Source organism: Mobula hypostoma, chromosome 13 (assembly GCF_963921235.1).
Source record: "Mobula hypostoma chromosome 13, sMobHyp1.1, whole genome shotgun sequence".
In the NCBI taxonomy this organism is placed as follows: Eukaryota; Metazoa; Chordata; class Chondrichthyes; order Myliobatiformes; family Myliobatidae; genus Mobula; species Mobula hypostoma.
The window spans coordinates 69,562,910-69,587,691 of record NC_086109.1 but is presented as its reverse complement, the minus strand read 5'-3'; the positions used below and the strand labels follow the sequence as shown (position 1 = coordinate 69,587,691).

The 24,782-nt window shown below is 40.1% G+C and overlaps 1 long non-coding RNA gene across 1 annotated transcript in view; it reads left to right on the top strand.

Annotated features, from left to right (window-relative positions):
• Positions 1-24,782, top strand: part of LOC134355971 (uncharacterized) — a 107,538-nt gene that overhangs the window by 16,783 nt on the left and 65,973 nt on the right. The window contains exon 3 of the long non-coding RNA XR_010020237.1: positions 13,613-13,660. This is a non-coding gene — a long non-coding RNA (uncharacterized LOC134355971). The remainder of the gene's footprint in view (positions 1-13,612; positions 13,661-24,782) is intronic.

The window sequence follows — 24,782 nt, the reverse complement described above, 5'->3', positions numbered from 1 at the left end:
ACATCTAGAGGTTAGCCAATTCTTACAAGCTCTGGCGACGTCAGCAAAAATTAATCAAACTGATCATCGGCTGGTAATAGATCTAAAAGAAAATTAGCGAGTGATTAAATTGCCAGTGCCTGGGAACCAATAATTAAATTAAATCACCTATTCACCTAGGTCCTATCAAGATAGCTTTGTATGCTAAAAACAATAAATTCAGAATGTCTATTACACTTGAGGTGAGAAAGAGTCATTTTGTTGAGAATTAGGTCACTAGCAAAAAATACTGTCGCACAACATAAGATGATTTAGAGCTAGTCATCGCTCATTCCACGTGCCCGAGTTTCTTTTTAAACTCTTTCCTTTTATTGTAAATGAATTGTCATTTCAATTAAAGCCAGACCGTTTTTTGCCCTTCATGTCCTTGAGTGATGAAAGTGTAAACTTCCTTTCATTTATGGAAAGTGGATTCAATCTTATTTTTGTGCACCGTCCATTTTAAAAAGGAGATAAAGTTGAGGTACCTTCATTGCATTTTATTGTTTGACTTGACAGAAGATTACTTGAGCTGAAATTGTACATGCTTTCTCTAATTTCATGATTATTTACATGGCAGTGGGAAGAAATGTTAGCAAACAGATGATCCATAAAATAGAAATGGAATGAAAGGCATTCATATCATTGCTGAATAATATTTTATACCTTTACGTGTCATAAATGGACTCATTGCACCATTTCCATTTCCCTGCACATTTATAATTCATGCTCTGTAATAGCTCCAAATATTTTTTTGGGAGAAGCTCAATGTTTGCCAGTTGATCCGACAAATCGCTCAGCACGCAATGCACACATGGTAAGGTGACATGTTAATGACCCTGGGCTTGTGTGCAGCAGAAGTGACACCTACTACTGTAATAAGACAAATTCACAGCTGTGCTTCACTCTAAAATTCTATCAAGTCACCCCTTTTGACAACAGATGCAGCACACACCATGCTTATTTTTTCATTGCAAAGGTGTTTTCAATGCCCAACAGAAGGTGATTTCTCCTGCCATTACATTTGAACAGTTAACTTTTTTTTCCAGCCAGACTCCCAACTGGCTTTGGGACTTCTGCTCTTGTTGGGTGCTTCTCACAGAATCAAAATATGGGAATTATGGCCCGACCAGATACAAACCACTATCCCATGATGAAGTAATAACACTAAACAACATAAAGGATTTCTAATCCTTCTCAATAATAACATGATACAGCTGTTTGACTCTAGCTGATCAATGATACCAATACATGTTTTCTCTGTACAAATGAAATTTAGAAGCAACAGTTTAAGATATAACTCAGAGGAAGAATGAGACGAGTCGATACACAATTGAAGCAGAGCAATACAAAGGGCTAAATGAAGATAGGAGAGCAAATGGATTAACTGTGAATGTCCGGATAATAATCTACTGCAGATAAATGATTTTCTTCTCTGCCTCAAAATTCAAGTCAGAATTTCACAATTTCAGGACAACATTTGATTAACTGCTGTTGAAATGTTATTAGTGTTGTAATGCAGGCTGAACATGGCAGCCAATTGGCAGATAGTAACAATCCATAAACAGGAACATGTTATGAGCGCAAACACGAGGAAATCTGCAGATGCTGGAAATTCAAGCAACACACACAAAATGCATGTTATGAGGTCAGTTCTGTTTAGGTGGTATTGGCTGAAGGACTCAATATTAGAGAAAACATTCAAAATCTATCCTGTGCTTCTGCAAATTGGGTCATAGACTTTCTTTAAGTCCAGTGCAGAGGACAAGTTACACAGATGAACATCCAAAATTCAGCAGAGCAGTTCTCCATCAGTAACTCTACAATGGATATAACCATATAACCATACAACAATTACAGCACGGAAACAGGCCATCTTTGCCTTCTAGTCTATGCCGAACTCTTACTCTCACCTAGCCCCACCGACCTGCACTCAGCCCATAACCCTCCATTCCTTTCCTGTCCATATAGCTGTCCAATTTAACTTTAAACGACAACATCGAACCTGCCTCAACCACTTCTGCTGGAAGCTCGTTCCACACAGCTACCACTCTCTGAGTAAAGAAGTTCCCTCTCAAGTTACACCTAAACTTTTACCCTTTAACTCTCAACTCATGTCCTCTTGTATGAATCTCCCCCACTCTCAATGGAAAAAGACTATCCATGTCAACTCTATCTATCCCCCTCATAATTTTAAATACCTCTATCAAGTCCCCCCTCAACCTTCTACATTCCAAAGAATAAAGACCCAACTTGTTCAACCTTTCTCTGTAACTTAGGTGATGAAACCCAGGTAACATTCTAGTAAATCTTCTCTGCACTGTCTCTATTTTGTTGATATCTTTCCTATAATTCGGTGACCAAAACTGTACACAATACTCCAAATTTGGCCTCATCAATGCCTTGTACAATTTCAGCATTACATCCCAACTCCTATATTCAACACTCTGATTTATAAAGGCCAACATACCAAAAGCTTTCTTCACCACCCTATCCACATGAGAGTCCACCTTCAGGGAACTATGCACCATTGTTCCTGGATCCCTCTGTTCTACTGCATTCTTCAATGCCCTTCCATTTACCATGTATGTCCAATTTTGATTAGTCCTACCAAAAGTAACACCTCACATTTATCAGCATTAAACTCCATCTGCCATCCTTCAGCCCACTCTTCTAACCGGCCTAAATCTCTCTGCAAGCTTTGAAAACCTACTTCATTATCCACAACTCCACCTATCTCAGTATCATCTGCATACTTACTCATCTAATTTACCACCCCATCATCCAGATCATTAATATATATGACAAATAACATTGGAACCAGTACAGATTCCTGAGACACACCACTAGTCACCGGCCTCCAATCTGACGAACAGTTATCCACCACCACTCTCTGGCATCTCCCAGCCAGCCACTGCTGAATGCATTTTACTACTTCAATATTAATACCTAACGATTGAACCTTCCTAACCAACCTTCCGTGGGGGACCTTGTCAAAGGCCTTACTGAAGTCCATATAGACAACATCCACCCCTTTACCCTAGTCAAATTTCCAGTAACCTCTTCAAAAAACTCAATAAGGTTTGCCAAATATGACCTTCCACGCACAAATCCATGTTGACTGTTTCTCATCAGACCCTGTCTATCCAGATAATTATATATACCATCCCTAAGAATACTTTCCATCGATTTACCCACCACCGACGTCAAACTCACAGGCCGATAATTGCTAGGTTTACTCTTAGAACCTTTTTTAAACAATGGAACCACATGAGCAATACGCCAATCCTCTGGCACCATCCCCATTTCTAATGACACTTGAAATATTTCTGTTAGAGCCCCTGCTATTTCCACACTAACTTCCCTCAAGGTCCTGGGGAATATCCTGTCCGGACCTGGAGACTTATCCACTTTTATATTCCTTAAAAGTGCCAGTACTTCCTCTTCTTTAATCATCATAGTTTCCATAACTTCCCTACCTGTTTCTCTTATCTTACCCAATTCAATATCCTTCTCCTTAGTGAATACTGAAGAAAAGAAATTGTTCAGAATCTCCCCCATCTTTTTTGGCTCCACACATAGCCATCCACTCTGATTCTCTAAGGGACCAATTTTATCCCTCACTATCCTTTTGCTATTAATTTAACGGTAGAAACCCTTTGGATTTATTTTCACCTTACTTGCCAAAGCAACCTCATATCTTCTTAAACACGAAGAAATCTGCAGATGCCAGAAATTCAAGCAACACATATCAAAGTTGCTGGTGAGCGCAGCAGGCCAGGCAGCATCTCTAGGAAGAGGAACAGTCGACGTTTTGGGCCGAGACCCTTCGTCAGGACTAACTGAAAGAAGAGTTAGTAAGAAATTTGAAAGTGTGAGGGCGAGGGGGAGATCCAAAATGATAGGAGAAGACAGGAGGGGGAGGGATGGAGCCAAGAGCTGGACAGTTGATTGGCAAAAGGGATATGAGAGGATCATGGGACAGAAGGCCTAGGGAGAAAGAAAAGGGGGAGGGGGGAAACCCAGAGGATGGGGAAGGGGCATAGTGAGAGGGAAAGAGGGAGAAAAAGGAGAGAGAGAAAAAGAATGTGTGTATATAAATAAATAATGGATGGGGTACGAGGGGGAGATGGGGCATTAGCGGAAGTCTGGGTAGCCTCCAACCTGATGGCATGAACATTGACTTCTCAAACTTCCGCTAATGCCCCACCTCCCCCTCGTACCCCATCTGTTATTTATTTATATACACACATTCTTTTTCTCTCTCTCCTTTTTCTCCCTCTTTCCCTCTCACTATGCCCCTTCCCCATCCTCTGGGTTTCCCCCCTCCCCCTTTTCTTTCTCCCTAGGCCTTCTGTCCCATGATCCTCTCATATCCCTTTTGCCAATCAACTGTCCAGCTCTTGGCTCCATCCCTGCCCCTCCTGTCTTCTCTTATCATTTTGGATCTCCCACTCCCCCTCCCACTTTCAAAACTCTTACTAGCTCTTCTTTCAGTTAGTCCTGACGAAGGGCCTCGGCCCGAAACGTCGACTGTACCTCTTCCTAGAGATGCTGCCTGACCATCTGCGTTCACCAGCAACTTTGATGTGTGTTGCTCATATCTTCTTTTAGCTTTTCTAATTTCTTTCATAAGATTATATTTACATTCTTTATATTCATTGAGCACCTCATATTCTCCATACTGCCTATATTTATTGTTGATATCTCTCTTTTTCCAAACCAAGTTTCCAATATCCCTTGAAAACCATGGCTCTCTCAAACTTTTAATCTTTCCTTTCATCCTAACAGGAACATAAAGATTCTGTACTCTCAAAATTTCACCTTTAAATGACCTCCATTTCGCTATTACATTCTTCCCATAAAACAAGTTGTCCCAATCCACTCCTTCTAAATCCTTTCGCATCTCCTCAAAGTTAGCCTTTCTCCAACCAAAAATCTCAACCTTGGGTCTAGACCTATCCTTCTCCATAGTTATATTGAAACTAATAGCTTTGTGATCACTGGACCCGAAGTGCTCCCCAACGCAAACCTCCGTCACCTGACCTATCTTATTCCCTAACATGAGATCCAACACTGCCCCTTTCCTAGTTGGTACCTCTATGTATTGCTGCAAAAAACTATCCTGCACACATTTTATAAACTCCAAACCATCCAGCCCTTTTACAGTATGGGATTCCCAGTCTTTGTGTGGAAAATTAAAATCTCCCACAATCACAACCTTGTGCTTACTACAAATATCTGCTATCATCCTTACAAATTTGCTCCTCCAATTCTTGCTCCCAATTTGGTGGTCTATAATACACCCCCATAAGAGTTACTACACCTTTTCCATTCTTCAATTCCACCCAGATAGCTTCCCTAGATGAGCCCTCTAATCTATCCTGCCAGAGCACTGCTGTAATATTTTCTCTGACAAGCAATGCAACACCTCCCCCTCTTGTCCCTCCAATTCTATCACACCTGAAGCAATTAAATCCAGGAATATTTAGCTGCCAATCACATCCCTCCTGTAGTCATGTTTCGCTAATAGCTACCACATCATACTTCCAGGTATCAAACCATGCTTTAAGCTCCGCCACATTTCTTATAATGCTCCTCGCATTAAATGCATTTTAAAAAATTTCCACCTCTTACTCTCTGTTTATCACTAACGGTGCAAAACCTTTACTATTTTCTTTTTCTTCCTTCTTCCCTACATCTGTTCCTACACTCTGGTTCCCCTCCCCCCTCGTATCTAGTTTAAATCCACCGGAGCCTCTCTAGCAAACCTACCTGCAAGAATATTTGTCCCCCTCCAGTTCAGATGTAGACCGTCCCATCAGAACAGGTCCCACCTTCCCTGGAAAACTGCCCAATTATCTACAAATCTGAAGCCCTCCCTCCTGCACCATGTCTTCAGCCACATGTTGATCTGCGCTATCTTACTATTTCTAAACCCACCTGCACGTGAAACTGGTAGCAATCCTGAGATTGCTATCCTGGAGGTCCTGTCCTTTAACTTGGCTCTTAATTCCCTAAACTCCCCTTTCAGGACCTCCTCACTCTTCCTACCCATGTCATTGGACCATACATGGACCACGACATCCGGCTGCTCACCCTGCCTCTTGTTGCTTAAGAAGAATTTGAGTCTACAGCTTGCAAACTTAGGTTCTTTGGACTTAATTTCTGTTTCAGATGTCCAAATTGTTAGTTTACAGAAGGTGAAGTTCAATATTTTTTTCAATCTCTTTTCTAAGAAATTCTAGAATGACCTTTTTTATTCACAGAACTTTTGAACCAGTAGCTAGATGTCACACAAAAAAAGACGGTTTTTCAGGGCCAACAGGTATAAAGTTATTTTTCTCTTTTCTGAAGCAGTCCCTTTAGATTGAGAATGACTTGCTTCCATTCCATTTCAGATCCTTCCACAGGAAAATTAGGAGGTACTGATAGGGCTGGGAGGTGCATTTTGGGAAATAGTATTTTTTTTATCATTAGTAGTGGCAAAATGGTATGATTTCCTATATGTAGGCTCTAAGTGCTTAGTCCCAATCCAACTGTCCCTTCTCATCTCTGTGTGGTCACAGTCCAAGGACTCCTAGCTGTTTTGAGAACATGTTTTCAGCAATTTTTTTTTGAATTATTTTTTTCTAAATGCCAACCTGTTAATCTCATCTCTTAGGGAGAGTATTTGTATAAAGTTAGACAAAGAGTATTTGTTTTGGAAGCCCAATGTCTGTATGTGGCCTATCTGACAAAAATGATTGATATAATTAGAGAGTCAGTGATGGGAATGTTAGTCTGAGAGGGGCATCTGATGTTGAAGTATTTTGAGAAGATGGCATTGGTGATGTCTTTATGGTGCATTAAGGCATCTGCTGTAATTGTCAGCAGGATTCAGGAATGCAGTGATCACCACTGCCAAGTTTCTTCCAGGTGGCTAATGGTTACGCTGTAACACCGAAGGTGATGGTAAAGTTTATTGATTCTGCCTTCAGTGAGAAGTAGCTTATGGGGGTGAATTTGTGCTGTGAGCCTTTACTGTCAGTGAGCAGATTGATAGAATGCCAGTGTACTGAGGATATTGAGTGCAGGCCTATCCTCTGATATATTCCGGTGAACAATCCAGCAATGTCTTGGAACTCAGCCTCCACACATATACAAACACGAGCATCCTAATTATGAGGAGGTTCAGATACTGTGGTTCAGGTGACCTTCATTCTGCAGTGTTAGCACACTGGATTGAACAGTTTCCTATTAATCTTGTCGATGAATTCACTCCAGCTGGAAGTTCCTTGGAGGGGAGATGCAGTACTGAGGCATGAAAAACTGAAAGAACTATCAAGGCAACAAAGCAGCTTTGCATGACACAAGCCTTCACCAAGATTGGTTCCTATTATGGACACTTTTTTAGATTGTGAGAACACTCAGTCCTCCTTTATTTTCATTTAGAAATGCATACATGCATTAAGAAATGATACAATGGTTAGGATCTTGAATTCCATCATGAAGCAAATATCAGACAGATTTTTTTTCATTTTGCAGACAGCTAGATTTGAGGCAGTTTCTCCAAGGACTATCCTGATAGGCAGAGTGAAGTTATAAATGTAATGTGTAGTGATTGGGGCTTCTACTAGAATTGTACAGTGATTAAGGGGAGATTAGTTGGCAGCTCTATAAATGGACTAAGCTGAAGAGTGTGCTACTGTACATGAAATGTTGGAAATATTCTGCAGACCCAACAATGTCTTTGGAGAGGATAACATCCTTGATTTAACAATGTAAGTTGAGGACCATTGATCAAAGCATTAATTATTGCTTCAATCTCTTCAGTGCAGCAGACTTGTCACGCTGAATATTTCCAGCACTTTCCATCTGAATTCCAGCATATGCAGCAGTTTGCTGGAGCACAGCCTGGCAAAAACAAGGACTTCTTGCAGTGAATTTTAAAATTGCTGGTTAAGCACTAGTAAATATTCAAATCAACATTCAAATTTTGAGCTAATTCTTTACCATTTAGCCCAGCTGAACCATTTCAGTCATGATGATGCTTAAGTGAATGGAAATCTACAAGGTACTTGGAGCTTATACACAGATATTCATTCCTGCAATGAAAACAGGATTTCTGAAAATACTGAAATAATTAGAATTCAATATTGTTATCGTTTCACACAATTGTTTATACAGGGATAATATAATCCCAATTTTAAAGGCTGTATATACAAAAGATTCATCCCCTCCTTTATTTCAGATGGAATAAGCTGTTGGCACTTTTTGTCTATTGACACAGAGATGAAGCAAAACTATTCATGACCAGCACTGCATGAGGCCAGCTCTGCATTATACATGGCTCTGAACAATTACTGCTCAGTGTAATTGGCTTTCTGTGAGTTTGGATTCAGACTACATTATTGAAGTAATGTCAAAAGGACTTGACACTGCCCCTTACTGCCACCGTAGATCAGTTCACTCTGCAAGAACATGCAAGCTTTACCCTAATGGGCAGGAGAAAGCCCTGAATGGCTTCATTTAGTGGCAGGTTTTTGACATAACCAATACTCTAGTAATTTGATATGGCTGTAATCCAGACAACCCAGCCATGTGTCAAGAAAAAAAATGATAAGGAAAGCTCAGGAGATCTTTCCTTTGGCAGTCAATGTACCTGTCATCAAGTGCTGAGTTTAAAAAGGACGAGGCAGAACTAAAGATGTCTACTTTTGTTGGTCATCGCCAAGTTTTTATTATTTTCAAATAATAAACAATTCCTCAGAAACAGATTGAAGCTTGGAGGCACGTTAACCAGAGCCTGGGAATTCCCTTGAAGCTGCTCTCATTGCCTTGGCATTTCTTTACCAGATCTGCAGAGAAAAACTCTATTTGTGTGCAGATCTCCGCTGTAGATCTGACACTTTATACTTAATTAAGAACGTAGACCTTCTAAAACACTTGTTTTAATTCAACTTAACCTTTTGAAATAGTCAGTTAAAAACAAAACAAACCACAGAAAATAAGATAATTGCCCAGGGGTATCTAGTGATTGTCCAGTCTATTATTTTCTGAAGAAAGGTCAGTGTCTTGGAACATTAACTCTTTTTCTCTCCACAGATGTGACCAGTTTATTTTCAATTATTTTCTTTATTTTAAATTTTATATCATCTTTATTGCTTAGGCAATTATATAAAGCAGAGAAACAAAGATTAGAGAGTACTGGGAACATTCAGCAAGTTACACATCATATATGGAAAGCAAAACAGTCAACATTTTGGGGCAGTACACTACATAACGGTTAGCGTAACGCTTAACAGTGCCAGCAGCCTGGGTTCAATACTGCTATGGTCTGTAAGGTGTTTGTACATTCTTTCCGTGACCGAGTGTTATTAGTCATTTTACTTACTTGGTGAAATCTACTTGGATCACAGCCTTGCTGAAATTCTTCTGCAATACATTGGGGCAAACTGCCCATTGTTCATTTGAAAGTCTGATCTAACACAGGCTCGGATGTCCTATTCAATTCAGTGAAGATACTCGGCCTATGGAACTTAGATGCCATGATTCTTTTAATTATTTATCTTTAACGTCTTTATTTATCTGTAATTGTTTCAATGTGTTAAAATAATTTGCTCTTTTAGTTATTGACATTATTATCTCTGAGGATTCTTGACAGCATGGACAAGAGGATGTTTTCTTTTGTGGGAGGATCTAAAATGAGGGGCTCCTGGCGACGAAGGCTTAGCTTGGGCCTACTCTGGCAGCTCCAGGAGCCGATCTGGGAATCAGTCTGGTTCGGGATGCTGTTGGCTTGCTTCTATTGTTCGTATGATGTCTGTTTTTTTCTCTCTCTTTTACTCCGTGCAGTGGTTTTTGGTAGTTTTTTATGAGGTTATTCAAGTTTCTTGCTTTGTGGCTACATGTAAGCAGACAAACTTCAAGGTGTATAATTGATACAATCTTTGATAATAAATGTGCTTTGAAGCTTTGAACCTACTTGAGATAGAAATGATGCCAAATAATTTACTCTTTGGGGGTCATGATTCTTAGGAACTCTCTTTGTCATAGAGCAGTAGAAGGAGAGTTTTTGGCTTTTTTTAAAGGCCCAGATACATAGATTACTCATTTGAAAGTGGTAAAAATAACTGGAAGTAGCAGGAGTTCAGAATTGTGGGTTAGAACCAGATAAACCATGGTCCTACTGAACAGCAAAGCAGGCTTGACAGTGGCGCATGACAATCCCTGCTCCTAATCCACATGTTTGTTTATAAAAACTCATATTTGTAAAGAAAAGCTCATCGTCTTTCACAGGAACAAAATTCTGACTCAGCCTTGCCTCTTTTCAGTAGTTTTCAGGCCATTCTTAGGGTGGAGCATTAGGACCACTATACCTGAGGTCCACTCATCACTAAAGTTTTCCTTTGTCTTGCTGCCCAACTCCCCTCTCAAGGGACTAGTGGAGAATAATGAAGTTAGTGACACAACCACTGCTTCTAGACAATGAGTGAGTTTCATTATGACCTCTCCTAATATCACTTGCTAAATATCAGCTTTGAAGTTTTTGATCAACTTGGGCTCAATATTATTTTTAGAACAGAATGTCAAGATCTTCAATGCCCTTTGTGAGGATGTTTCCTAACATCATTTTAGGGAGTACTACTGATTTCTGGCTTCCTCACAATAGGAAAAGAAAAATTTCTTTTTAACTATCCTACCAAATTCATTAATCACCTTATGCACCTCAATTCAATCACCTCGACATGACCTGCAGCCCAAATAACACAGACTGGGGGGAGGAAAAGTACTGCAGATGACAGGAATTCAAAATAACAGAAAAAGGAAAATTCTGGAAACACTTGGCAAGTCAGACAGCATCAACAGAGGGAGATACAGAGTTACCATTTCAGGTCAATGGCCTTTCACCAGAACAACGGAAAAGTTCCGAAATATGTATGCTTTCAGTTGCAGAGAATAATAAAAGTGAAGTGAACAAAGGGGATTTTTAACATTGGGCTGTGCACAGTGTTCTTCAGGTAACCGAAGTGTTGCAGATAACGAGAGAGGATGAAGATTTTAAGTTAGCATGGCCGATCTGTCCCCTGGAGATGCAAACAGATGAGGGTAGTGAAGGGAGAAAGAAAACAATTTGCTGAAACTGTGAGATGCAGAACATTGAGCTATTGGATCAGAAATAATCCAATACAACTCCTTGTCAAAACTTAATCCCATGCCAGCTTGTGGAATCTCTGCTACATACCCTACTAAACCGATATATCCTCCCAATATCTTCAGACCAAAACACTGCCGCAAATACTATACAAGCAGAGATTTTAACAAATAACACAGAACTCAAAGAAATGTTTTCTACCTGCAGCTGATGAAACATATTTAAATCAGCAGTTAAATCATTTTTATTTTTTTTGTTAAGATTAGCAAATGTAAACCGACTCATTGTTTATGGATCAGAGTTGTCATAATAATATCATAATTTGATAATGCAGATGACACCATTGGCATTAAGCATAGTTCAGAAGATTTGCAAAAGGATATAGCAGGATATATCAGTATGACTGTGGAAGCAGGTTTGGGTGAGCATATGATCAAAGAATTAGAGGGCAGCAGAGATCACAGAGGGGGAGCAGTGAGAGAGGGTTTCACTGAACTCCCATCAAAGTGAAAACTTAAGCTTCTTCAGGGTAGACATCCCAGGAAGAGACTTTGCAGTGTAGTAGCAGCACAAACACGACACACACAAAATGCTGGAGGAATTCAGCAGGCCTGGCAGCATCTATGGAAAAGAGTAAACAGTCGATTACAAAAATCATATCAAGATTGAAAGACTGAATCAAGGAAGAAAGTACCTAAATGTATTACTAAATGGGCACAACATAACTTCAGAATAATTGTTAGCTTAATTATTCCTTTAACATACAGGCAAAATTTTTAGCTGGATACCAGGCTAATGGTTACCAAACTGGTGTTGGATGACTACTGGAACCAGGTTACTAACCAAAATGTCAGTATTTTTAATATGTATTTAACATTATGCAGAGTCTCCAGCTTCATGTTCTTTCTTTTCCCTAACTATAAGCTGATAGGAAGGCATAAAAGGGTATTTAAAGATGAAGCATGTAATTTGGAAGATGATTAGCACATATTAATTTACTATTTTGTCTCTTAATAATGAATGGCAAGCCTCACTCTGAGATCGATACATCATTTACTTGTTGCTTTCTATAGTTAAAAAAGACAGAATTCTCTTTCCTCTCAAATATGCCCTTCTGGCAATCATAACCTCATTTGTTCCTGACATGTTATGACCAATGAGAAGCATGTTATCCAATAAATGAATAGCAATAAAGTACAGATCTGCATAAACAGTACCTTTGTAGGAGGACTAATGATTTAATATTTATAAGAATCTTAGTGAAAGATTTAGAAATGAGTTCCCAACCTGCTCTTAAAGGGGGACCAAGTTTGGCTTTAAATGGTTACCTTACCACTGATATGCATGAGTGGCATTGTTTCCACTAATGGGAATTGGTGATATTTTAAAAAAATATTTCAGTCTGTGCATAAATAGCAAAGGGTGGGGAAAAGGTGCAAAGCATCCCCATGGAGCTCGACAGGGAATATATGGAGTTGCTCTTTCCTTGGATGAAGTGAGTAGTAACAAGAAACATTCGAGTCACAGTCTCTTAGGATGGAGATAAGAAATTTTTTCATCCAGACGCTGCAGAATTTTCAGCAGTCATTACCCTAAAGGACTGTAAAGTCTTGGTTGGTGAGTAGATTCAACCTGAAATCAAAAAACTTTGAGATATTAAGGGAATCATGGGATATAGAATTTCTGCAGGCAAGTAGAACTGAAGAAAAAGATGTCTGAGTGATGGAGAAGGCAAAATAGGGTGAATGGCCTATTTTTGCATTTATTTCTTAAGTTTATAAGGTAACATATCTTGATCTACATAAACTTTTCTTCATTTAATCTTATACTCCAGAGACTGACCATGTAATCCATGAGAAATTGATAATTTATGTAGATAAATGGAATTAATAAAGATGGGCATTACAGACATGATAAACGGAAGGGCCTGTTTTTATGCTATACAACTCCATATCCTGACAGTTCTTGAAATAGCAAATATTGTAAACCAATGAGTTATAAAGCTGATGGTTTAAAAAGGTTAAAGAGTTCTACCGCATATTAAAATAACCAAAGATTGAATCAGATGAAGAATTACTTAAAAGCTTTTAATGTTATGTTGGCCATTAATAGTTTGTAAAGCTTGGAGATTTAGAGCATAATTCATTGATAATAACTAGCTAGTACTTACTTTCCACAGAATGTATTACGTTATTTGGATAGTTTGCAGATGTTTAGATGGAACGCTTACATTTGTGGTATAGTTTTTGATTAATCAAATTACTCATAACAATTTTATGATATTGATTAAAAGAGAGTGTTAATTTATATTTTAAATTTAAAGATTAACAGCAGAATTTTAGAAATGTGAAGAACATTATTCCCAAAGTAGGACTTGAACTGCAGGTGTTGGAAATCTGAAGTAAAAAAGTGATTGGTATTGAGGCAGAAGCTTTAACTCTCTTTCTTTCTCTACAGATGCTGCCAGAATTACAGAGATCTCCAGCATCTTGTTTTAATCATATGGTAAGACTGCTTGATTATATTGAAGTTTAATTTAGGAAAGAATCTAATAGTTGTGATAATTTAGATATCTATATGACGAGTCACAGGCAAGTAGCGAGCTGAAGAACATTTTTGACTCAAGAAAGCATGTTGTAAGACGATAAGACCGTAAGATGTAGAAGCAGAATTAGATTATTTAGTCCATCAAGTTTGCTTTACCATTCAATCATGGCTGATCAATTTTCCCTTCAATCCAGTTCCCTTACTTTCTCTCCATAACCTTTGATGCACTTACTAATCAAAAGCTATCTATCTCCACTTTAAATATACCAATTGACTTGGCTTCCACAGCCATCTGCGGCAATGAATTTCACAGTTTGACCACCCTCTGGCCAAATAAATTCCTCTTCATTTTTGTTCTAAAGGGAAGTCCTTCAATTCTGATCCTAGACTATCCCACTACTGGAAACATTCTCTCCACATCCAGTCTAACTAGGCCTTTCAATATTCGATAGGTTTCAATGAGATCTCCTCTCATTCTTCTAAGCTCCAGAAAGTACAGGCCCAGGCCATCAATGTTCCTGATACATAATCCTTTCATTCCTGGGATCATTCTTGTAAACCTCTCCTGGACCCTCTCCAATGTCAGCACATCCTTTTATTGATATGGGGTCTAAAACTGTTTACTATACTCCAAATATGGTCTGATCAATGTGTTATAAAGCCTCAGCATTACATTCTCAAAATGAATGCTAACATTGCATTTGCTTTCCTTACTACCACAAATTAACCTTTACAAACCCTGTAGTAGGACTCCTGAGTCCCTTTGCACTCCTGATTTCTGAATTCACTGCCCATTTAGAAAGTAGTCTGTTGCTTTTGTTCTTCCTACCAAAGTGCATTTCCCTACTCTATATACCATCTGCCACTTCATTATCGATTCTGCCAATCTGTCCAAGTAAGGCATAATCCCTGCTTCCGTCACATGACCTACCCCTCCACCTATCTTTGTATCTTCTGCAAACGTGACCACAAAGTCATCAATTCGGCCATTCAGACCAATAATAAAGAGCGGACTGAGCACCGACTACTGTAAAGGAAGAGTGAATAGTTTCAAAGGAGTTGCTCAAAAGTTCATGATTCTCTTGAGTTCATGTTTTGTACAACACTGTCGTCCAAGAATGGTAAGTATACAGTCTATTGTTGCCCTCAAAAAACAGACCCACTCTCAAGTTAGGCTATTACACTTTAATATTGAACCAAAAGAGTTATATTTTGTTGTAAACAACTAATGTTATGTTATTATAGAACATAAGAACCCCGAGAAGTACAACACAGGAACAATCTCTTTGGCCAAATTTTGCTCTGTACCAAACTAATAAAGCTAATGAAATTTAATTAAACTACACCCTCCTGCCTTTTCATGGTCCAGATCTCTTCGTTGTCTGCACATTCATGTGCCAAACTAAGAAATTCTTAAACACCTCTACCATAACTTCCTCCATCATCACTCCTGGCAGTGCAGTGTCTTCTAGGCATCCAGCACTCTGTGTAAAAATTAGAGTGCATATCAAAAATACCTAATTCTAGAAAACATAAACCAAGGAGAATGACACCAATTGTCTACTCTATCTCTCCTCTCACCTCTGCTGCTCCAAAGAAAACTATCTTACCAACCTCTCCTTATAGCAAATGCCCTCTAATCTAGATAGTATCCTGAAAAACCACTTCTGTGCCCTCTCCAAAGCCTCCACATGCTTCCTTTAATAGGTGACCATACGCAATACTCCAGCTACACCCAAATCAGAGTTTATAAAATTGCAACCTAACTTCCCAAGTAGTGAACCCACTACCTCTAATATAAAGTCAAGCATGCAATATACCTTGTTTATCACCCTATTAGCTTGTGCAGCTACTTTCATGGAGCTCTGGACTTCACTGCTATTAGGAATTCTGCCCTTCCCTCCAACTTGTGTGACACTTTACATTTGCCTTTATTCAGTCCTGTCTGCCAGCTTTCTACCCATTCTACCCATTCCACTGATTTCTGGAACTGACCTATATCCAACTACCCCCATCATTTTATTTTGGCATCTTTCCCCTTCATCTTAAGTCCTGAAGAAGTGTCTCAGCCTGAAACATTGACAGTTTATTCATTTCTGTAGATGCTGCCTGACCTGCCGAGTTCGTCCAGCATTTTGTATGTGTTGCTTTGGATTTCCAGCATCTGCAGATTTTCTCATGTTTGTGATGTCATTTATAATGGTTTTTATTTTAAGTTAAAGTCTGTCCTGAGCCTTGTGGCCCATCAGGCCAGTACTTATGCTGGTTTCTGTGGCATGAAATGATTGAGAGTACCAGACTACCCCCCCCCAACCCCCACCCCTCCGGATAGGATGCCAGTCTATCACGAGGTTAACCCCCAGCATTTGCCGGTATCCATTTTCAGCTGGGTGGACTGGAGCAGTGTGTGGCTAAGTGCCTTGCTCAAAGATACAACATGCTGCCTTGGCCGAGACTCGAACCCATGACCTTCAGATCGTGAGCCCAACGCCCTAACCACTTGGCCACGTGCCACACTTTATAATAGGGTTAGTGGTGCAAATTGGAGGAATATTGAGCATTGCTTGTATTGGACTATTGGTGCTTAGTTATCTGCCATCATTCCCACTCTTCACTATACCCCTCCATTGCCAATAGTGACCACTCACAATCTCAATCCTAACCATCCTATTCTCTCAGCCCAAACTCCCTGATCACCTGATCTCCAAACATCCAAGTCCCCAACGGCCCTAGTCTCCAACTCCAGGTCCCATCCTGCTAATATCCTCTGCCCTGGATTCAATCGCTCAATTGCCAATCCAACCAGCTATCTACTCCAGAAATGCTGATCCTGTAAGCACGCCATCTCATCACCACGTTGAGACTCTAATCAGTCCTTCACTCTCCCTGATGAGCAAACATCATATTGTTTCATACTTCCTCACAACTTTGGAAAGAGCCCTTTTCAGCCCTCCAAGCCTGCACCAGCTCATCAAAAGTTCCATTTGCCTTCCCCAGTACTTTTTTTTAATCCCTGGAACCTATCCCCTCCATATTCCCATCAGCTGCTCCCCTCCACCCAGACCAGATTTCACAATTGTGTATTATAGAGGAAACTGGAGAAACATACATTTACAAAAAGAACTGGCAGATGCCACACAGATAGCACTATAGGTCTTGGTTGAACCTGGGTCGCTGAAGCTGAGAGGCAGTAGTTCTACTAGTTGTGCCACAATGCAGGCCGTGTTTGAGCACTGGCTAATCATGGACAACATAGTTTAGATCAGTATTAGATCCACTAGAATAGAGTCTTGCAGTACTGAAAGAGGCCCTTCTGTTGAAACATGGCAGGCTGATGAACTTGTTACTGTACTCTGACTCAATGACTGTAGTTCATCTGGAAGAACATACTGCGATTTTGGACACTTGCGCTTTTTCTGTTTCTCTGCTTTCATGCTGCAAAGTACTGCTGAGCAGCATATTGAATGGTTAGCGCTGGTTCCTCTGTGCTTTGGAAAACTCAACAATGCATTTTTCAATGCTTAAATAAAATTGATTGGATTATTTGCAAAACAAACCCTGGCATTCAGATATCAGTCAGAATATCTTCGATTTTGGATAAAAGCAGCCAGTGTGATTGTGGGACTGAAATCAATGGAAATAAACATTAAGAGGATCCTACAACAGGTCCTCAATAGCACATTCTACTGAATCACTCAGATTCAAGGTAACTTCAAAATTCCTGTTCTGCAAAAGAGATAGAATTACGTTAAAGAGTGATTCAGATTGGATTCACAGCAAATCATGTGCCAAGAAGTTGTGCACAGTTTTTCTCTGACATTCAGGAAAGTAGGTGATTTAGCTGCTTCTCTTAGGAAAACTGTCCATCCTTAGGCTAACTCTATAGATTATAGAAAGCTCTGTCAGAATAAAAAAAAGATGGCAGAAATAGAACTGAGTGCTTAATGCACCAAACCTGGTTGAAAGTTGAACTGGCCAGCAGTTTATTACTGTCTCTTTAAATCAGAGGTGTCATCAACTTCCCTATAAGGACTGTTGAACTTGAAATACAAATGGTCTCATTGACATTGTGGTAACATCCCAGTAATGTCACAATATTACATCTCAGTCTTCCTTCTCTCCCCTCAGACCTGGCACAAGGCACAAACACTTGAAAACATGCACCATCAGGCTCAAGGACAGTTTCCATCCCACAGTTATAGAACTATGAAGAATCATCCTGTACGATAAAGATGAACTCTTGACCTCACAATCTACCATGTCATAGCCCTTGGACCTTATTGTCTACTTGCACTGCACTCTCTCTGTAACTGTAACACTATGTTCTGTTATCTGCTTTTGCTTTTCCCTTGTACTACCTCAATGTACTTTTGTTGTGAAATGATCTGTATGGATGACAGGCATTACTTTATTTCACTGTAACTCAGCACATGTGACAACAATCAACCAATTGTTAATCACCTGCCCACCAGTGAATTTCCTTTGGAAATGGAGCTAGTTCTCAGAACTATTCAACCTGTGATAACTATATCCAAAACCAAGGTCAATTGAACTTCAATAATTAAGTTACAGTGTGCAGAGGTCCTTGAGTTTCTCCATACTTTACTTTCCACCAGCGCCTTTACTTCCTGAGAAAGCTAAAGAAACTTGGCTGTCTCCTAAAACCCTCACTAATTTTTATAGATGCACCATAGAAAGCATTCTTCCAGGGTGCATCACAACCCAGTATGGAAGTTGTCCTGTCCAAGACCGGAAGAAACTGCAGAAGATCATGAATACGGCCCAGCACATCACACAAATCAATCTTCCGTCCTTGGACTCACTTCACACCGCATGCTGTCGGAGCGGTGCTGCCAGGATCATCAAGGACACAAACCACCCAGCCAACACACTTTTCGTCCCTCTTCCCTCCAGGAGAAGGCTTAGGAGCTTGAAGACTCATATTGCCAGATTTGGGAACATCTTCTTTCCAACTGTGATAAGACTGCTGAACGGATCCTGACCCGGATCTGGGCCGTAACCTCCAAATATCCGAACCTGCCTCTCGTTTTTTTTTGCACTACCTTACTTTCCCTTTTCTATTTTCCATTTATGATTTATAATTTAAATTTTTAAATATTTACTATTTGTACTCCAGGGAGCACGAAGCACAGAATCAAATATCGCTGTGATGATTGTACGCCCTAGTATCAATTGTTTGGTGACAACGAAGTATAAAGTAAAGTATTTGAAGGCCAAGTCAAAAGACACAATTGACTTGTTCATATGGGAGGATCCTCCAAGCAGACCACAACCTGGAGGCTTGTGTGCCTCATTGATCAGGAGAGCTATGTTGGAGGACCTTCATTGCTGCCCTAAACACCAGCAGCATACCGGGCAGTAATAATAAGATCATATGAGAGGATAGGACTCTTCTAACCTACCCTTACTATGTCTTACTGCCATTCAACAATAAAAAATTCTCAGCAAGATATTAGAGAACATAAATCATTTCATAGAATTTGAGACCCACCTCTTGGCAAGGTCAGAAATTGATGATGCATTTCTTCACCTTTTTCAATGCGCTAGAACATTTCTTGTGGAAGAAGTAACTGAAGCTCAAGATCTCAGTCCTAGAAAAATGCTCACAATCTACATAGTGGCAGTAATTCTTCTTGACTTGGACACTTTTGAGTACTGGACTACCAACAGTAGGCGTCTCTAATCATCACTGTCTCTGCAAACTTCTTCAAATTCACTGGAACAATAAACAAACTAAAATCAGTGTCTTTCTCAGGCCAATATCCCCAGCTTTGGTGATTTATCTGCACCCAATTAACTATATTGGGCAGATCACATCACCTGCATGCATGACGCTATAGTTTAGTGTCACGTACCCTGTGCCGGGTTAAAGAACCAGCAGAAATGGAAAACACCTTGGAGTTTGGTATTGCTATTAACTAATACTCGTTTATTAGTAACTACGCAATACAGTAATAAAAATGTTTAGATTATGAAGACATGTAGTCCCCTTTTATTGTCATTTAGTAATGCATGCATTAAAAAATGATACATTATTTCCTCCGGTGTGATATCAAAAAACACAGGACAAACCAAGACTGAAAAAACTGACAAAACCACATAATTATACATATAGTTACAACAGTGCACAATACCATAACTTGATGAAGAATGTCCGTGAGCACAGTAAAGTTCAAAGTTTGTCAAATGTCCCACATCTCACGCAGTCGGGAGAGGGAAGAAAACCTCTCCCTGCCGTGCCGACCACAATCCGACTCTGAGTCATCCGAAAACTTTGAGCTCTGATCAGCCTTCCGACACCGAGTACTGAGCGCCATCTCTGTCCGAGCGATTCGACCTCTTTCTTGGTCACCAAAAGCAGGCAAGGCCGGGGATTTTGAGGCCTACTCTCCAAAAGATTCCCGACCACACAGTAACGACAACAGCGGACGGGCATTTCAGAAATTTTTCCAGATGTTCCTCTGTGATTTCACGTTCATTCTCCATCAAATCAGAATTGTCCACTGCCCCTATTTGACAGATACGACATCATTTTTCACCGGAGAGCTGCGCACGCCTGGCACGCTGCCATCTTCTCCTCCCGCTAAAGATATATTCAGATATATCAAACAGATTAGCAACACTTATATATAAAAGTGTGGAAATAAAAACCAAGCTTCTTCAAGCCTAGGGGTAGATGGATACAGTCTTATGGTGATAAGTAAAGTTCAGATCAGTTCGTGGTATTGAGTTGAGTAGTGACAGAGAGAGAGAGGTGTTGTGGTTGTTCGAGTAAGCCGATGCCGTCGATTCTTCCCGTTGTCCTCTGAAACTTCCACTTTAGCCAAACTTGACCAACTTAAGAGTACCGTCTTCAGGTGATGGTCTACCAACCCATGCAAAGTTTAGACACGCTAGTAGACTCCACAGGGTCGCTCTTTCACGTACTAACAATCACAGATTGATCCCTCAGAATCTATCCTCAGTCCCACACTCATGGGCACCTGAACAGGATAGTGGTAACTTCACCACACCTTAGTGCATCTGCGTGTCCTGTGAAACAAACAATTACGCTGGTTTAGATACTGTTGTGCTGAACACCAGCTGTCCATCAAGTAGCTCCTCCCTTCTCTCTCTGTAGGAACTCAGAAGCTGGCAGTGTCCTTGCAGAAATTCCAAACAAATGCCTCTCTCTCTCTTAATAACAAGGTGTTTGTGCTGTACAGCTCGTTCTCTCTTTTTAAAAGCACAGTTCATAAGGGATAATTCAGGATCCCGCCACATTAGAAATAGGCATTCTGATTCATCCTCCATCATGGGAAGAGATTTCTAAAAGAACAGAGTAAAAGACTTAAGAAGGTTCAAATGTAACATCCTACTGAGAACTTTTGATCTATGGCAGTACCACTTGGAGAATAATCACTGGAAAAGTGAAAACCTCAGAGCCACACATCAAGAGGACAAAGAACCCTGTGTAAGCAGTGGAAGAAGCACATTACCTTGAAACAGCTTATCTGCTTTCTGACCCATCAATGAAAGACTTATCAGTTATCACATTGGCCTTGTTAAGCATCTCAGAAACATAAAACCAATTATAGTAAGTTATGCTCAATCCCCACCAAATGCCTTAGAAGAAGAAGGTAACACTGGTAATGAAGTTTTCATTTATAACAAGCTGGAGTGAATATAATCAGTGAGCTGCAGGTATTTGAGTTTCCTCACTGTGCACTTGCATTGGAGAGAAGATGGCATGTTTCTTGTTTACCTTATTTTGCCAGAGGAATCAATCACAAGAGGTATCACTTGCCAATGTCAGTTTTAAAATTCAATAACTTAATCTCCATTGTTAAATGCCAAAACTTCCAGAAAATATATGGGGCAATTTCCATTAAATATTTTTGCTTTTGTCAAAAGCATGTGGCAGATAAGAAGCAAAGCCTTTAACAAGGTCCAGCATGAGAGATGGTCAAGGAAGTTCAGTCGCTTTGCATTCAGGATGAAGTAGTAAATTGGATTAGACATTGGCTTCACAGGAGAAGCCGGAGAGTGTACAGATGGTTGCCTCTCTGTGACTAGTAGTGTGCTACAGGGATCAGTGCTGGGTCCATTTCTGTTGGTCATCTTTATCAATGATCTGGATAATAATGTTGTAAACTGGATCAGCAAATTTTCAGATGACACCAAGACTGGAGGTGTAGTAGACATTGGGGAAGGTGACCAAAACTTGCATCAGCATCTGGACTAGCTGGAAAAATGGGGTGAAAAATGGCAGATGGAATTTGATGCAGGCGAATGCAAGGTGTTACACTTTAGGAGGACAAACCAGATTAGGACTTGTATTGTGAGAAGTAGGGCACTGAGAATTGCAATAGAACAGAAGGATCTGAGATTACAGATACATAATTCCTTGAAAGTAATGTCACAAGTAGGTAGGGTCATAAAGAGAACTTTTGGCAGATTGGCCTTCATAAAGTAAAGAATTGAGTTCAGGAGATGGGATGTTATGTTGAAGTTATATAAAATGTTGGTGAGGCCTAATTTGGAGTATTGTGTGCAGTTCTGCTCACCTACCTACAGGAACGATCAATAAGATTGAAAGAGTGCAAAGAAAAATTACAAGGATTTTGCCAGGACTTGAGGACCTGAGGTATGGGGAAAGGTTGAATAGGTTACAATACAGTGTAAGAGACAGAGGGGAGATTTGATAGATTTACATAATTGTAAAGGGTAAACACAAGCAGGCTTTTTCCACTGAGGTTGCATGAGAGTAGAACGAGTGGTCATAGATTAAGGGTGAAAGGTGAATTGTTTAAGGGGAACGTGAGGGAGAACAACTTTGCTCAGAAGGTGGTGGGAGTGTGGAACAAGCAGCCAGCAGAAGTGGTGGACTCCAGTTTGATTTCAACATTTAAGAGAAATTTGGATAGGCACATGGGTAACAGGGGTAGAGAAGGCTACGGTCTGGGTGCCGGTTGATGGAAATAGGCCGATTAAGAGTTCAGCAGGAGCTAGATGAGTCAAAGGGTTTCTGTGCGGAGTGTTCAATGACTCTAAGAACTGCCTACTTACCTCGACTGTCTGGCTTAATATAGGTTGCTATTTCCCAAATCTTGGATGCAGAAAAGAAAACTTAGAACGTGCAAACATGCAATTGAAAATCAAAAGAAATGTAGATGCTGGTAATCTGAAATAACAGCAGAAAATTCTGGAAACATTCAGCAGGTCAGGCAGCATCTGTGTAAAGGGAAAAGAATTAATCGTTCAGGTTAAAAACCCCTTTTCAAAACTTCAGCCTAAAATGGTGACCATATTTTTCAGTTCTGAAGAAGTACTCATGAAAAATTAGGAGAACTCCAAGGAATGTCCAGTTTACCTAATATTGTTCTTATATTGCATACATTTTCACAATGATATGCAGATGATTAAATAATCTATGCAGTGACAATATTCTGGACACTGCACTCCCTTCTCCTCCACCTTTTAAAACAACACAAAAAGTGAAACAGATTTAATAATATTAACAAATTTACGACTTTAACTGATTCTCTGCATCTTCAATCCTCTTCAATCTTTATACCTGTTCCACTGTTTCCTGTGCACATTTGCACCCACCTTTGAATTAATTGAAGCTACCAGTTTTTAGCTCTTTTCACTCATATTCCATGTCACCTTTTCAACAACTGAAAGACTCACTTCAACGGTTTATTCAAACTCCTTATCTTCTTCACTATTTTGTATTTAAGCAGTCAACATGCACATTCTGAATTTCTTACCTTATTTTATGAAATAATTGTTAGAAGTAAGGCTGTCTTTAAAGAGGGTGAATCCTCGCAAGGCAGAATGTCCCGATGGAGTACTTGGTAAGGCTATGAAAACCTGTGCCAACTAACTGGTATATGTATTCAAGGACATTTTCAAACTCTCACTGCTATGGGCAGAAGTTCCCACTTGCTTCAAAAGGGCAACAATTATACCAGTGCCTAAGATGAATAATCTGAGCTGCCTTAATGACTATCACCAGGTAGCACTCACAGCTACAATGATGAAATGCTTTGAGAGGTTGGTCATGATTAGACTGAACTTCTGCCTCAGCAAGGACCTGGTCCCACTGCAATTTGCCTATCGTCACAATAGGTCAATGGCAGATACAATCTCAATGGCTCTTCACACAACTTTAGAACACCTGGACAACATAAACACCTATATCAGGATGCTGTTCATCAACTATAGCTCAGCATTTAACACCAACATTCCCACAATCCTAAGAACCTGGAACTCTGTACCTCCCTCTGCAATTGGATCCTTGACATCCCAACCGAAAGACCACAATCTGTGCGGATTGGTGATAATATCTCCTCCTCGCTGACGATCAACACTGGTGCACCTCAGGGATGTGTGCTTAGCCCACTGCTCTACTCTCTCTATACCCTTGACTGTGTGGCTAAACAAAGCTCAAATGCCATCTAGAAATTTGCTGATGAATCAACTATTGTTGGTAGAATCTCAGATGGAGATGAGATGATACAGATGATACAGAAGCAAGATATGCCAACTAGTGGAGTGGTGTCACAGCAACAAACTTGCACTCAATATTGATAAAACCAAAGAGCTGATTGTGAACTTAAGGAGGGGTAGGGCGAAAAAACACATACCAATCCACATAGAGGGATCAGAAGTGGAGAGAGTGAGCAGTTTCAAGTTCCTGGATGTCCAGATCTCTGAGGATCTAACCTGGTCCTAACATATCAATGCAGTTATAAAGAAGGCAAGACAGCGACTATACTTCATTAGGACTTTGAAGAGATTTGGTATGTCAACAAATGCATTCAAAAACTTCTATAGATGTACTGTGGAGAGCATTCTGACAGGCTGCATCACTGTCTGGTATGTGGGGAGTGGCTACTGCACAGGACTGAAAGAAGCTGCAGAGGGTTGCAAATTTAGTTGGCTCCATCTTGGACCCTACAAAGTACCCAGGACATCCTCAAGGTGCGATGTCTCAGAAAAGTAGCGTCCATTATTAAGGACCCCCAGCACCCAGGGCATGCCCTTTTCTCACTGTTACCATCAGCTAGGAGGT